This window comes from Budorcas taxicolor, chromosome 4, assembly GCF_023091745.1.
Source record: "Budorcas taxicolor isolate Tak-1 chromosome 4, Takin1.1, whole genome shotgun sequence".
Lineage (NCBI taxonomy): Eukaryota > Metazoa > Chordata > Mammalia > Artiodactyla > Bovidae > Budorcas > Budorcas taxicolor.
The window spans coordinates 46,342,787-46,355,681 of record NC_068913.1 but is presented as its reverse complement, the minus strand read 5'-3'; the positions used below and the strand labels follow the sequence as shown (position 1 = coordinate 46,355,681).

The window sequence follows — 12,895 nt, the reverse complement described above, 5'->3', positions numbered from 1 at the left end:
CAATTATACTGATAGGGAGAAAATAGTGAATGTCTTTACTTCCCACCACTGGCCCACACAAATACCTAACACAGGGTAACTTTAACATGTTATGTAAATAATCTTTATTATGATTACTGGTATGTAAAATGTGATCTTTGGAATAAAAAAGCCATCTCTCAAACTTCAGTTTATTTCTACTTAAAGTATGAAAATGTAGGGAAAGTTTGGTTATGAACAGTTACAATAAGTGCTTTTTACTAGCTTTCTGTGATTCCTGGTGCATACTGTTATATGAAAAGTTTTACAATCTTTTAAACAGACAATGATATAATCAGCAAAAACATGTTAACGACTTACACTGGACTACTTGCATTCTTTTTTTGGCACTTCATTTTTAATTGGAGGATAATTCCTTTACAATGTTACGTTGGTTTCTGCCATACACCAACATGAATCAGCCATAGGTATACACATGGCTTCTCCGTCTTGAACCTCCCGCCCCACCCCCTCTAGCTCATCAGAGCACTGGGTTTGAGCTCTCTGCATCATACAGTCAATTCCCACTGGCTATCTAGTTTACATATGATAACGTATATGTTTTCAATGCTACTCTCTATTCATCCACTCTCTCTTCTCCACACTGTGTCCACACATCTGTTCTCTGTTTCTGCATCTTCATAGCTCCCCTGCAAATAGGTTCATCAGTACCATCTTTCTAGATTCCATATGCATGTGTTAATATATGATACTTTTCTCTTTCTGACTTCTCTCTGTATAATAGGCTCTAGGTTCACCCACCTCATTAGAATGAACTCAGTGTGTTTGTTTATGGCTAATATTCCATTGTACGTATGTACCACAGCTGCTTTAGCCATCTGTTGATAGACATGTAGGTTGCTTCCATGTTGGAGCTATTGTAAATAATGCTGCATTTCAGTTATGCTTTCCACAGGGTATGTGCCCAACATGGGACTGTTGGGTTATATGGTGGTTTTATTCCTAGTTTTCTTTTTAATTTTAGGAAAACTGCTTTTCAGAATTTTATTGTTTCCTGTCAAACATCAACATGAATCAGTCATAGGTGTACAATATGCACTCCTAGTTTTTTTAAGGAGCAGGACTTTCCCTAATCTCCTTGCCCTATGGAACCATTGCTGGGTAAAGAGGATATGCTGCCGCCGTGTGGACACTTACCATAATTACAACTGGAAAAACCTGGGCTGAGGGGAATTCTATTATTGCAAGGCCTGCAGAGCTATTAATGAAACCTGCCCTGGAGAAATGTGTTGTGGTAAGCAATCAAAAGAAAATTCCAAATAGGCTCAAATTTCCAGCCACTTCAGGAGTTAAGTTTTACTCACAACATTCTTTTAAGAAATGAAACACATAAGAGGATGCTCACCATCACTCATTAGTAGAAAAATGCAAATTGTCACTACAATGAAGGATCACCTTGCACCAGTCAGTGGCCATCATTAAAAACTCTCCACAACAACTGGCAGGGAGGGCGGGGTGAAAAGGAACCCTCCTCGCCTGTTGCTTAGACAGTAACCTGGTGACAGCCACGAGGGAAGACACTACGGAGGTTTCTCAAAAAAGTAAGCAGAGCTACATCTGATCTGGAGTCCCACTCCTGGATATGTGTCTGAAAGAAACTTCAGACAAAATTCATGCACAAGCACCCCAAAGGGTATTTGAGGAGAAAACCAGATTTTGAAGTCTCATGCAGCCAAGTATGCACTGGACAAGAGTTTTTCACATCCAACAAATGGAAGCAAACAAAAGGTTCATGGAGAGGAATGGATAAAGAAGTGGCACGTGTACACAATACAATACAACTCAGCCAAGAGAAAGAATGAATTATTGTGATTTTCAGGAACATAGATAAAACTAGGGGATAATTAAAGAAGTGAAGAAAGTCAGAATCAGAAAAATACAAATATCAAATATCACTTAAAAGTGGAGTCTAAAAATACACAGATTACTTGAGGAAACATAAGCAGATGTGAGTTAACAAACATACTAAATGAGAAGGGGAAAGGGATAAATTATACAGTTTAGATGTAACAGATATAATCACTCTATATGAAATAGATTATCAACAAAGACAGGTATAATAAGGGAGTTCAACACTAATAAGCTATATGGGGAAAAAATTCGATTGTGAATCGATATGTATATACACAAAACTGAAAATACATTTTGTATACCTACAGCACTCATTACCTTGTGTATCGATGTTAGTACAGTAAGAAATAAAAGTGAATTTAAAAATAACAAGGATGGAGACAAGCTTTCAGTCTGTGCTGTCATACGCTCCACTTTATAATTCAACACTGAGTCAGGACTTTGACTGAGGCTCTAGTTGCTTTAAAGAACCACAGTTGGGCCTGTTTAGATCAACAACATTAACAACAGAGTTGAGTGGTATTTAATCTTCACAAGGCCTACAGGGTTCTATACCTGTTCTCGAGAAATGCCCTGGGGTAAATCAACAATAGAGAATTGAAAACAGGGCAGACTTTAAAGGAGCCAATTTCAAGAGGTGAATTTTATTTACACTTCATAAAATATAAGCACATCAAGAGATACAGAACATCACTCATTATTAACATATATACACTAATGTATATTGACTAGATAAAAAGGAGCTACTGAATAGCACAGTGAACAATACTGCACACACTAATAATCTATATGAGAAAAGAACCCAGAAAAGAGGATTCAGGTCTATACAACTGAATCCTGTACACCTAAAACAAACACAACACTGAAAATCAACTCTACACCAATGAAAAAGAAAAATGGGTGGTGGGGGGAAAGGTACCACGAAGAAATGCTGTCACCTTGTGGCTCTTTGCCCTAAGGGAAACTGTAAAAACCTGTGCTGATGGACAATTAATATTCACAAGGGGCAGTCAAGAAAAACACCTGCCCTCAAGATACATCCTGGGGTATGACATCAGAAAAGATTTCAAAACAGGGCAGATGCTCAAGAACCCAATTTCAAGTGCTGTTTCACTCACCTTGTTTACAAAAAAAAGAAAAGATGTCAATTTTGCTAAATATTAGAGAAGTGCAAATCAAAACTACAAACAGATTTCCTCACACCATTCACAGTGGCCATTGTCCAAAAGAGAATGCTGGAAACGGTGTGGAAAAATGAAAACCTCCCTGCAACTGTGGTGAGAAGGTAAATTAGTAACAGCCACGATGAAGAACAGTGTGCAGGTTGTTTAATAAATGAAAAGGGGAATGAAATTAGAATATTCACTAACATACAGAAAAATAAACTCCAAACATATTAAAGACCTCAACAAAAGGATGAATGCTATAGAGCTCTTGAGGAAAATACAGGCAGAACATGCTTTGATATAAATTTCAGAAAGTTCTTTTTTGATTCACCTCTTAGAATCATGAAAAATAAAAATAATGGGACCTAATTCCACTCAAAAGCATTGGCACAGCAGAGGAAAACATAAATACAACGAACAGACAACCCTTAGAATGTAACTAATATTTGCAAACAAAGACACCCATGAGGGATTTATCTCCAAAACATACAAACAGCTTATGCACCTCAGTATCAGAAACAACCCAATCAAATAGGGGCACAAGATTTAGATGAACATTTCTTCAAAGACATAGAGATGGCCATTAAGCACATGAAAAGTGCTCAGCATTTCTAAGTTATTACAGAACTGTAAATCAAAAGTACAGTGTGACATCACACAGTTCAGAATGGTCATCATCAAAAAAACCTACAATAAATGCCAGAGAGGGTGTGGAGAAAAGGGAATCCTACTATACTGTTGGTGTGACTGAAAGTCAGTAAATCCACAGAGAACAGGACAAAGGTTCATTAAAAACTAAACGGAGAAGTATCATAGGACCCAGCAATCCCATTCCTGGACATAGATCCAGAGAAAACTATAATTTTAAAAGACAGATGCATCATACATCATGACCAAGTGGGCTTTATCCCAGGGATGCAAGGATTCTTCAGTATTCACAAATCAATCATGTTAATGTGATAATGTGATACACCACATTAACAAACTGAAAGATAAAAACCATACGATTATCTCAATAGATGCAGAAAAAGCCTTTGACAAAATTCAACATCCTTTTATGACAAAAACCCTCCAAAAAGCAGGCATAGAAGGAACAAACCTCAACATAATAAAACCCATATATGATAAACCCACAGCAAACATCCTCAATGGTGAAAAATTGAAAGCATTTCCCCTAGAGTCAGGCACAAGACAAGGTTGCCCACTCTCACTACTACTATTTAACATAGTTTTGGAAGTTTTAGCCACAGCAATTAGAGAAGAAAAAGAAATAAAAGGAATCCAGATTGGAAAAGAAGTAGTAAAACTCTCACTGTTGCAGATGACCTGATCTTCTACATAGAAAACCCTAAAGACACCACCAGAAAATTACTAGAGCTAATTAATGAATATAGCAAAGCGGCAGAATATAAAATTAACACACAGAAATCCCTTGCATTCCTATACATTAACAATGAGAAAACAGAAATTAAGGAAACAATTCCATTCACCACTGCAATGAAAAGAATAAAATACTTAGGAATAAATCTACCTAAAGATACAAAAGACCTACATATAGAAAACTATAAAACACTGATGAAAGAAATCAAAGATTACACAAATAGATGCAGAAATATACTGTGTTCATGGATTGGAAGAATCAATATAGTGAAAGTGAGTATACTACCCAAAGCAATCTATAGATTCAATGCAATTCCTATCAAGCTACCAACAGTATTTTTCAGAGAACTAGAACGAATAATTTCACAATTAGTATGGAAATACAAAAAACCTCAAATAGCCAAAGCATCTTGAGAAAGAAGAATGGACCTGGAGGAATCAACCTGCCTGACTTCGACTATACTACAAAGCCACAGTCATCAGGACAGTATGGTGCTGGCACAAAGACAAGAAATATAGATCAATGGAACAAAACAGAAAGCCCAGAGATAAATCCACGCACTATGGACTTATATTTGACAAAGGAGGCAAGAATATACAATGGAGAAAAGACAATCTCTTTAACAAGTGGTGCTGGGAAAACCACCACTTACAAAAGAATGAAAGTAGAACACTTTCTAACACCATACACAAAAATAAACTCAAAATGGATTAAAGATCTAAACGTAAGACCAGAAACTATAAAACTCCTAGAGGAAAACAGGCAAAACAGTCTCCGACATAAAGCAGGATCCTCTATGACCCACCTCCCAGTGTATTGGAAATAAAAGCGAAAATAAACAAATGGGACCTAATTAAACATAAAAGCTTTTGCACAACAACGGAAACTATAAGCAAGGTGAAAAGACAGCCTTCAGAATGGGAGAAAATAATAGCAAATGAAACAACTGACAAAGAATCTCAAAAATACACAAGCAGCTCCTGCAGCTCAATTCCAGAAAAATAAATGGCCCAATCAAAAAATGGGCCAAAGAACTAAACAGACAGTTCTCCAAAGAAGACTTACAGATGGCTAACAAACAAATGAAAAGATGCTCAACATCACTCATTGTCAGAGAAATGCAAATCAAAACCACAATGAGGTACCATCTCACACCAGTCAGAATGGCTGCTATCCAAAAGTCTACAAGCAATAAATGCTGGAGAGGGTGCAGAGAAAAGAGAACCCTCTTACACTGTTGGTGGGAATGCAAACTAGTACAGCCACTACGGAGAACAGTGTGGAAATTCCTTTAAAAACTGGAAATAGAACTGCCATACGACCCAGCAATCCCACTGCTGGGCATACACACCGAGGAAACCAGAATTGAAAGAGACACATGTACTCCAATGTTCATTGCAGCACTGTTTATAATAGCCAGGACATGGAAGCTACCTAGATGTCCATCAGCAGATGAATGGATAAGAAAGCTGTGGTAGATATACACAATGGAATATTACTCAGCCATTAAAAAGAATGCATTTGAATCAGTTCTAATGAGGTGGATGAAACTGGAGCCTATTATACAGAGTGAAATAAGACAGAAAGAAAAACACCAATAGAGTATACTAACACATATATATGGAATTTAGAAAGATGGTAACGATGACCCTACATGTGAGACAGCAAAAGAGACACAGATGTAAAGAACAGACTTTTGGACTCTGTGGGAGAATGCGAGGGTGGGAAGATCTGAGAATAGCAATGAAACATTATCATATATGAAACAGAGCGCCAGTCCAGGTCCGATGAGACAGGGTGCTCAGGGCCGGTGCACTGGGATGACCCAGAGGGATGGGATGAGGAGGGAGGTGGGAGGGGGGTTCAGGATAGGGAAAATGTGTACACCCATGGCTGGTTCATATGGCAAAAAACCACTACAATATTGTAAAGTAATTAGCCTCCAATTAAAATAAATAAATTTAAAAAACAAAATAAAGGACAGATGCACCCCAGTGTTCATGGCAGCACTATGTACAATAGTCAAGGCATGGAAGCAGCCTAAGTGGATGAGGACAGATGAATGGGTATATAAGGTGGGATACATACACACCAGCAAGAGGGGAGGAAGGACAATTACATTTAGTACTGAGTGAAATAAGTGAGACAAGGAAAGACAAGCATCATATGATACCACTTAGAGATTGATTCTAAAAATGGATACAAATGAACTTCTTTACCAAACAGAAAAGGCCTCACAGACATAGCAAAGCACCTTATAGTTACCAAAAGGTAAAGGTGGTGGGCAGTTAAGAAATGAGCAGGTGGAGATGAACATACTCTTTATAATAAAAAAGCCCCCACTGTAGGATGAGGACTCCTACTGGTCAACACTATATAATGAACTATATGGGAAGAAAACCTGAAAAAGAAGATGTACATGTCTATGCATATGTGAATCATGGTGCTGTACACCTAAAAAAAACAGACCTTACAACACTGTAAGTCATCTATACACCAATACAAATTACACAACGAAAATGCCGACTCTATTCCCCTCAGGCCTTGGTGACTGGGGCTGCTGTCACATCCCTGAAGCCTGGGCAGGCTTGGTTCCCAAGGATGGACTGACGTGGGGCTGATGGGTCTGGGGAGGATGTGCTGGCCAACGAGCCCTGCCCCATGGACCTACTGTGCTTGTTTCCCTCTGCATAGGCCCACAACCTCCAGATCCAGGTGGGTCCTCCTGCAGTGAAACTCCAGCTGCTGCACCCAAAGGATGGTGGAGCCTCGGGTTTGGAAGAGCTCTGAAAAGTCCCCTGGGCTCCACGTCTCCTGGTGGTGGGGTTTCCACTTCCAGCCTCCTTCCTTAGGGTTGCCCCACCTATGGATGAAAGCACCCTCTGCAGAGTGGCGTTGCGGGAATTCGGATTTCTCCAGGGGATAAAGGGTAAGGAGGGCTTCCCTGGTGGCTCAGATGGTAGAGAATCTGCCTGCAATGCAGGAGACTCGGGTTCAATGCCTGAGTCAGGAAGATCCCTTTCAGAAGGGAATGGCTACCCACTCCAGTATTCTTGCCTGGAGAAATCTATGCACCGAGGAGCCTGGCAGGCTACGGTCCATGGGGTCGCAAAGAGTTCGGCATGATTAAGCAACTAACAATAAGGAGTAAGGAGGGAAGAAGGTATGAGACACAAGCCTTAAATGTGTCTTCTGGCACATTCCCCTCTTAACTTACAATCCAGGAACAGGACCTTCCCCTACAGCTCTGGTTTCCCCAGTAACCAGAGCTGGGCATAAAGACACGCTGCTACCTTGTGGCCATTTCCCATAACAGCAACACTGTTGATGGGCACTTAATAGTCACAATGCCTGTTGGGCTGTAAGTAAAAAAGTCTTCCCTCAAGAAATGTCAGAAGGGAGGTAACTGGGAAAATATTCATAACAGGGCAGATGTTCAAAAAGCCAATTTGAAAAAGCAAGTTTAACTCACTGTTTAAAGAAATCACATGAAAAGATGTCAGCATCACTAAATATGAGAGAAATGCAAACCAAAATTTCAATGAGGTTTGAGGTATTCACCTCACCCTGGACAGAACAGTCATAAGCAGAAACTCTACAAACAGTAAATGCTGGAGAGGGTCGAGGAACCCTCCTAGGCTGATACTGGGAATGGAAATTGGGAATGGCCACTGTGGAGGACAGCGAACAGGCTCCTTAGCAAGGAAAATGAGAATGAAATTTGAATACTCCCGAACCCTGTACACGAAAATAAACTCCAAACAGACTGAAGGAGAGAGACTATGACACTTTTGAGGAAAAAAGCAGAACATGCTTTGACATAAAATGCAGCAAGTTCTTTTTTGATCCACCTTTTAGAATCATGAAAAATAAAACACAAATAAACAAATGGGACCTAATAAACACTAAAAGCATTTGCACAGCAAAGGAAACCATCAGTGAAAGAATAAGACAACTCTCAGAATGGGAAAAAAAAAAAATTCTTGCAAATGAAGATACCCACAGGGAATTAATCTCCAACACATACTAGCCACTCACAGCAAAATATGAAAAAACAAACTACCCAATTAAAAATCGGTCAAAGATCTAAATGCACATTTCTCCAAAGTTATAGAGACGGCTCCATAAAGCACATGAAAAGATGCTCAGCATCACTAGTTCCTAGAGAAAGGCAAATCAAATGTACAATGAAGTCATCACCTCAAATCAATCAGAATGGCCATCTCAAAAACCTACAACAATAAAGTCTGCAGAGGGTGTGGAGAAGGGAATGCTTCTACACTGTGGGTGGGAATATAAATTGGTACAGCCACTGGAGAGAATAGCACGGAGGTTCTTAAAAGACTAAACACAGAAGTACCCAGTGGGACTTCCCTGGTGGTCCAGTGGGTAAGACTGCACTCCCAATGCAGAAGGCCCAGGTTTCTTCCCTGGGCCTTCTTCCTCCATGCTGCAACTAACAATCCCACATGCCACAACTGAGACTCTGCACAGCCCAATGAGTAAGAAAATATAAAAGAAGCACCAAGTGACCCAGCAATCCCACACATGCAGACCCAGAAAAATCCAAAATTTTAAGACACCTGCACCCCAAATAACGTGGCAGCACTAGGTACAACAGCCAAGACAGGGAAGCAACGTAAGTGTAGAAGAACAAATGAATGGACACAGAAGATGGGGTACACATGCACAAGGCAATTACTCAGACATAAAGAAGAATGAAACCATGCCATTTCCAGTGACAGGAAAGAAGCTAGAGATGATCACACTGAGTGAAGTAGGTGAGACAGGGAAAGACAAGTATCACAGGATAGCACTTCTGGTGGAATCTAAACATGGATACAAATAAACTTCTTTACAAAAGAGAAACAGCCTCACAGATTTAGAAAAGAGACTCAGGGTTACCAAAAAGGAAAGGTGTGGGGGGGTCAGGCAGTAATTAGCTGGTTCAGATCAATATATACACTTTAAAACAGGTACTCAAGGGCTCTTAACAGTCACAAATCTGACAGGGCTGTAAATGACACCTGCCCTCAAGAAATGTCCTGGGATAATCATTGAAAACACAAGCTAGAATCAAGATTGCAGGGAGAAATATCAACAATCTCAGATATGCAGATGATACCACTTTAGTGGCAGAAAGTGAAGAGGGACTCAAGAGCCTCTTGATGAAGGTGAAAGAGGAGAGTAAAAAAGCTGGCTTAAAATTCAACATTCAAAAAACAAAGATCATGGCATCTTGTTTCATCACTTCATGGCAAACAGATGAGGAAAATGTGGAAACCGTGACAAGACTTTATTTTCTTGGGCTTCAGAATCAACGTGGACGGTGACTGCAGCCACAAAATTAAACGACACTTGCTCTTTGGAAGAATAGCAATAACAAACTTAGCATAAAAAAGAAGAGATATAACTTTGCCAACAAAGGTCCATAATAGTAAAGACTATGGTTTTTCCAGTAGTCATGTATGGATGTGAGAGTTGGACCATAAAGAAAGCTGAGCGCCGAAGAAACGATGCTTTCGAACTGTGATGCTGGAGAAGACTGTTGAGAGTCACTTGGGCAGCCAAGAGATCAAACCAGTCAATCCTGAAGGAAATCAACCCTGACTATTCATTGGAAGGACTGGTGCTGAAGCTGAAGTTCCAATACTGTGGTTACCTGATGTGAAGAACTGACTCAACTGGAAAAGACCCTGATGCTGGGAAAGATTGAGGGCAAAAGGAGAAGGGGGCAACAGAGGATGAGATGGTAGGATGGCATCACTGACTCAATGGACATGAGTTTGAGCAAACTCCAGGAGACAGTGAAGGACAGGGGAGCCTGGCATGCTGCAGTTCATGGGGTCACAAAGAGTCGGACACGGCTTAGCGACTGAACAATAACAACAAATCATCGGAAAAGAATTCAAAAGGAAGGTCAGCTTTCAAGAATCCAGTTTTAAGAGGTAAACTGTACCCATAAGGTGTACAAAAATAACAGCACATGGAAAGATACTCCACATCAATAATATCTGAATCAATGCCAATCACACCTACAATGAGGTATCACCTCACACTGGTCACAATGGGCATCATCAAAAAAGTCAAAAAGAATAAACACTGCAAAGAACGTACAGAAGAGAGAATCCTCCTACAGTCTTGGTGGGGATGTAAATGGTAAAGCCACTATGGAAAACAGTAGAGAGATTCCTTGAAACACTAAACATAAAGAAAATCATCATTCAAAATGACATATGCACCCCCATTTTCAGGGAAGCACTATTTATAACAGAACCCACAAAAATGCCCCCGACAGAAGAATGAAGACTAAGTGGCACGTCTACACACTAGAACACTCCAGGCACGACAGAGAGTGACACAGCGATGCCGGCAGCAGCACGGATGGACCCAGAAACTACCATGCCAAGTGAGCTAAGTCAGAGAGACAGACAGCGCAGGGCATCATGAACAGATGGAATCTGTACATTCACACCAATGAACTAATTTAAAACAGCAGCAGACTCAAACTGAGAAAACCAAACTATGCTTATCAAAAGACAGAAGGGAGGGATAAATTAAGAGTTTAGGAGGAAAATGTTAATATACACAGTAATATATATCAAGTTGATAAGGGAAAAGTACCTACTGCATAGAATAGGGAACTCTACTGAACAAATTGTGATAACCTGCATGAGGGAAAAGAAAAAAAAAACAAAAACATTGATCTTTTTCTCAATACCTGACCCTTCCAGAATTTGCCTTCTCCAGCTGGCTCCCCTGTGTACGTGAGAGTTTACTGTGAACATATTCCTTTTGATCCCAGGCCTCTGTCCTGTGAATTCCAACACCCAGATTGTTGATTCTAAGTAGAGAAATTCAATTCACAGTGACAACGAGCTATTACTAGGAAACAGAATGGCCACCATGAAAAAGTCTAGAAAAAGAAACTGTTGACCAAATGTGAAAATGGGATTTGAACAACCAAATCCCATGTTGTTCCTGAGACTGTCAATTGGCAAGAACCACTATGGAGAACAGGATGGAGGTTCCAAAAGAAACTAAAAACACAGTTACCACACAATCTGGAAATCTCACTCCTGGATCGATATCCAGAGAACATCCTCCCTGGGGTAGACACATACACTCTGATATTCATTGCAGTACTATTCACAGTAGTCTGGAGATGCAAGTAATTAAAATGTCCATGGACAGATGGATAGAGCTGTGCTACATATATGAAAGAGAATTCTACTGAGCCAGAAAACAGGATGTAGTAATGCCATTTGTAGTAACAGAAAAGGAGATGATCATATGAAGTTATGTAACTCATAGAAAGACAAACACTCTATGCTGTGACTGATAGGTAGAAACTAAAAATTGAAAGAAATGAAGTATGTTTCCCAAATGAAACACACAGATATAGGAAACAAACTCACTCTAACCAAAAAGGAACGGTGGAAGCCAGGGATGCACTGGAGGATGGGACTGGAACATACACACGAACAGAAATGAAACAGATAATCGACAAGGACCTACTGTATACCACAGGAACCTAGACACAACACAGTAATAACCGACATAAAGAAAGTACTCGACAATGCATACAGGTATGTCTACATACAATTCAATGTACAGTTAAACACAACAGTATACATGTACTGCCTAAAAATTAATTTTACAAAAGTGGAATGCCTAGGACACTCCCCTCTCAAGCTTTGGGGTCCTGGGCTGGATCACATTCCTGGAGCCTGAGCAGCCTTGGTTCCCAAGTCTAGACTATTGGGGCTGAGAGAGCTGCAAACAATGTGCCAGCAAATGGTCGCTCTGGGACGTGCAGTGCCTGCTCCACCTCGGGCTGGATGATAACATCTGGAACCAGGTAGGACAGCTAAACCAAGGCAAGTGCACTTCAAAGATGGTGGGATGGTGGACCCTGGAGTCCTAAAGACCCGAGAGGGAATCAGCTGGTATTCAGGTCTCCTGGTGTCAGGGTTCCAACCTCTGGCCTCCTTCCTTAGAGTTGCCCCAAAGTCAGATGGACCACAGCACCCTCAGCAGAGCTTTCGCAGGGTTTGGAACTTTTCCAGTGGGGTGAATGATAGGGGTAAGAAGTAATGGGACACCTGGCCTTGGTTCTTTGTTCCGGCACACTGGGCTCTCATTTATAAGCCAGTAGGACTTTCACCAAGGCTCTGCTTACTCCAGTAAGCAGAGTGAATATAAGAAATAACAACTTAAAGTGGTCCATTTTCAAGGCTAGCTAGCGCTGCAGGAAAATCTAGGTAAACAAAGAGAGAACAGAATGCTTAGGGTTTTCACATGGGCTCATTCTATTGGTGAATTCAAAATATAAGAACAAGTGCACAGGAAAGGGGAAAACAAGATGTTAAAGGAGGGCCAGACCATAAAAAGAAAGGGGATGAACCTAGGAGACATTCGGGAAGATTGTTCACCCTGCAGTACTCAGCCAGTCAGG

At 40.4% G+C, this 12,895-nt stretch overlaps 1 protein-coding gene across 3 annotated transcripts in view; it reads right to left on the bottom strand.

Annotated features, from left to right (window-relative positions):
* The window catches only part of ARMC10 (armadillo repeat containing 10), a 68,255-nt gene that overhangs the window by 5,981 nt on the left and 49,379 nt on the right, over positions 1-12,895 (bottom strand). The window lies entirely within an intron of this gene.